The sequence below is a fragment of the Tachyglossus aculeatus genome, chromosome 14 (assembly GCF_015852505.1).
Source record: "Tachyglossus aculeatus isolate mTacAcu1 chromosome 14, mTacAcu1.pri, whole genome shotgun sequence".
In the NCBI taxonomy this organism is placed as follows: Eukaryota; Metazoa; Chordata; class Mammalia; order Monotremata; family Tachyglossidae; genus Tachyglossus; species Tachyglossus aculeatus.
In genome coordinates, this window is record NC_052079.1 from 32,881,971 (window position 1) to 32,886,000 (window position 4,030).

The window sequence follows — 4,030 nt, forward strand, 5'->3', positions numbered from 1 at the left end:
GTTCCCTCCTCAGTAAAGTGGGAACTCAATGCCTGTTCTCCCTTCTACTTAGACTGTGAGCCCCATACGGCACCTGAACATCTTGTATCTATCCCAGTGCTTAGTACAGTGCTTGACATATAAAAAGCATTTAATAGATACCATTGTTATTATTATTCATGTAGATGGCATCTTGATCTCTTTGGTTTTGGCAACTATGCTCTGTTGTAACTGGTCGACAGTGACCAGTTCAAATATTTTAAAAGCCCTTATAAAATGTTATAAAATTTCCATTTGAAATAGCAGCCCCAAGAATAGCATGAGTTAACACAACTGGTAAAAACAACAGAACCTCTGCCGATTTAATTTTGACTCGTTTTTCTATGTAGATGCTGATAAATGGAAATTTCTTTTAACTGGACATTTAGAACGTGAACATATTTTATCATCAGGTTTGGGAGTGTATGATGAAAAGATATAATGGGCCCCTCCAGTGTTTAGACAATTTTCCAAAGGAATAATTTGGGGATGAATTTCGGTGCTCTCTCACTCGTTATTGTCATCTACAGTAACCAGGGCTAGTGGAGAAATTCTGAAAGCTTTCACCATCTGTTGCTACGGCAACCATTTCCTTGGCATCAGTGCTTTCAGCAGGCAAGCCGGCATTACTTCTCCTCCCCCGTCCCCCAGACTTAACACAGGCAGCATTGTGGAATCACATTGAGGAGAAAAGAAATAAACAAGGGGAAAAGCTTAACAAAAGTAACTAAAGCTAACACGAGAATATTGGTGTGATGAATTGAATTAACTCGTTGATGAGGGGCAACTTTTCAAGACTGGATACGTAGTTGATAACAGTTCCATCTAACTTTTGGTTAAATGCCAAGGCAGAAACTGAAGTCCTTTCAGGATACAACAACCCTCCCACCCCCAAAACTATAATTAAGAAAACAAAGATTAAGGGAAAAGGACGTATTCAGTTAGTACTTGAAAATATAAAGAAGGAAATGTTTAACCGCTTCAATCTTTTCAAAACAATTTCTATTTTATCTCAGCCTGCAAAAGCACATTCATAATAGGAAAAAATATTTTCATAAGATATTTTCGTTACTTTCGATATGAAAATATTTTCATTATTTTTATAAAATAATTTTTTTCTCCTCCCGACCAAAATTCTTGAATCTATAAATGCCTCAAGAGACTCCAGCAATTAGACACATTTCTGTTGGGGTTTTCACAGTGGTAAAGCAACTCTTCAATGTGTTATTTTCTTTCCTGTCCAAATGTTGAAAATTCAGGCTTGAGTGGTTCAGGCTACCGCCTTAGCTGCTGTTCCTTTAGAGGTTTTTTTTGCCCAAACCTTCCTAACAGCATTATATGTGTCTAACAGGGCAAGCATTGACTACCAACATAAACCAAACTCGAAATTGAGAGTAACATATGAAAGAAGCGATTTGAGAGGGATTCTTAAATCCAGATGGTAGTTGTGACAGATGAATGGCTCAGGTGAGTGCTAATAATATAAAAAATAACTCTGGTCTCTCCTTGAAACTATAGGTTTATTGGAAAGGACAGACTTGTTTTAACTGTTTTTGAATAGTGTCCATTGGATCAGTAGCTTCTGTTCTCCTTTAGCTCAGAGGGTTAGTTCCTCTTGAGTCTCACACTTAGGAAATAATAATAATAATAATAATGGCATTTATTAAAGCACTTACTATGTGCAAAGCGCTGTTCTAAGTGCTGGGGGGGATATAGGGCGATCAGTTTGTCCCACGGGGGGCTCACAGTCAATCCCCATTTTACAGATGAGGTAACTGAGGCACAGAGAAGTGAAGTGACTTGCTCAAAGACACACAGCTGACAAGTGGCAGAGCTGGGGTTTGAACCCATGACCACTGACTCCAAAGCCCAGGCTCTTTCCACTGAGCCACGCTGCTTCTCTAAATGCACCTTGACTAGTGCAATGGGTTTATGTGCAACCATTTCTTCTAACATTGCAATGGTGTTCTATCCAGATAGATGAGCATTGTTTGAATAATCAATTAATAGTATTTAATGAACACTTACTATGTGCAGATCACTGAACTAATAATAGTAATTATGGCATTTGATAAGCACTTACTCTGTGCCAGTCATTGCACTAAGCACCGGGGTAGATAAAGCAAATCGGGTTGGACATAGTCCCTGTCCCATGCAGGGTTCACAGTCTCAATCCCCGTTTTACAGATGAGGTAACTGAGGCACTGAGGAGTTAAGTGACTTTCCCAAGGTCACACAGCAGGCAAGTGGCGGAGACAGGATTAGTGTCCATTACCTTTTGATTCCCAGGCCCATGGTCTATCCACTACGCCATGGTGCTTCTCATAACTGCTCGGGAGACTACAATAGCTCAGAGGTGGTAGACCCATTCTCTGTTCACACAGAGCTTACAGTCCAAAAGATGTTTCCAAATTTTTTAACAGCGTCTTTTTTGAAATGTGTGGTTAAAAACTAAGACTGTGAAAGAACCGGGAGCATTTAATGAGCATGTTATATATGCTCACTGTACTAGATGAATTGAGACAGAATTACTTCCCTCAGAATTTTACGATCCGAAGGAAAGAAAGCTCAGTTGAATCACGATTTCTGTATAAATTCAAATGCAAGTCACATCACAAAACCTTGCTGCTCGGCTTCTTTGTGTAACCATCAGTAGCGATTTCTGGCAAAAGGACAGATAACGGGGGAAACGATAACACGTTGAATGAAAGAAAATCAGGAAGAACCCCAGTGAAATGGATTGGTTCATTCCCCATCATTACAATCTTCTCAGATTTTCATTGTCATTTTTGATGTAACAAGAAGCTTGGACTGGACTTTTGAGGGTGTGTATGTAGTATTTGAAGGCTTGGAAGAGGTGAGGTAAAGAGAGAGAGGGAGAAGAGAAGAAGAAAAAGAGGGGTAGATTAAAGGAGGAAAGAGGAAAAATGGGAAGGAAAGTGGAAAAGGGTAACAGAAGTGGATGAAGCAACTGGGAGGCAAAGAGTGAGCGATGGGGAGAGGGATAAGAAGGATAAAAGTTATCATAGAAGAGAAAGAGAAGGAGGAGGAAGGGTGGGGAGGGAAATAAAGGATATTAACACATCTTCACATTTTTCTCCTACGTTTCTTTCCCTAATTTTTTCTCTTCTCTTGCATCACTCGGGCAGCACCTGAGAAGCAGTGGCTCTGGGATTGACTCAGAATGGACTGCAGGGAAGATGCTACTGATGCTTGGTGGTAGCAGGACTAGAGGAGTTTGGGCCTGCCAGATTCCCACCATCACAGTAGACCCCAAGCCAAGATGCTGGCCTTGCACTGAACTTCCCTCAGAATGTCTACAGGGGCGAGGTAACTTATGTGGCCTCTCCATATTGGTCTGCAGAATCGTGTGCAAGGAAGGCCTTGGGCCTAGTCTCAAAATCAAATGAGATTTCCTGCTTGAACCAGGGCCTAGCTGGGTGTGTCAGCCTGGAGGCAAGGATAATAACGAGAACAATATCAACATAATAATGATAATAATACAAATGATAATGATAATAATAATGATTCATTGCATCTGTTAAATATTCTGTGTCAAACTGAGTGCTGGAATAGATAGAACAGAAGCATTTGGACAAAGTGGGGCTCAGAACTGAAGGGGAAGAAAAGACAGTTATTTGATACCCATTTTGCAGATAGGGAAACTGAGGGCCAGAAAGTCAAGTGACTTGGCCAAGGTCACGCAGTAAGGAAGTGGCAGAGTTGGGATTAGCACTCAGATCTCCTGACTCGCAAGCACTTTCTCTTTACACCAGACCTGTGCTGCTTCTCTTGGTAAAAGCCAAGTGGTAAAACAACATCTGGCCCATTTCATAGTGGTTCCAAGAGGGAAAGAATTCTCAATTTAGTTAAGCTGAGACAACACATAAGATCCTGTGCGATAGTCCACTGGTTAATGATATTTTCTCCATCTCACAGATGGCATGACCGATGGTGAAATCCTACCCTTGCAGTTGAGCATGGCGGTGTATGATTGACAGTCCAGCATAAA

The 4,030-nt window shown here is 40.9% G+C and overlaps 1 long non-coding RNA gene across 1 annotated transcript; it reads left to right on the forward strand.

Moving 5' to 3' along the window:
• Positions 1 to 649: 649 nt before the first annotated feature.
• Positions 650 to 3,494, forward strand: LOC119937286. Its single transcript, XR_005453968.1, has 3 exons — positions 650 to 741; positions 1,370 to 1,485; positions 3,168 to 3,494. It is a non-coding gene; the product is annotated as an uncharacterized LOC119937286 (long non-coding RNA).
• Positions 3,495 to 4,030: the final 536 nt, after the last annotated feature.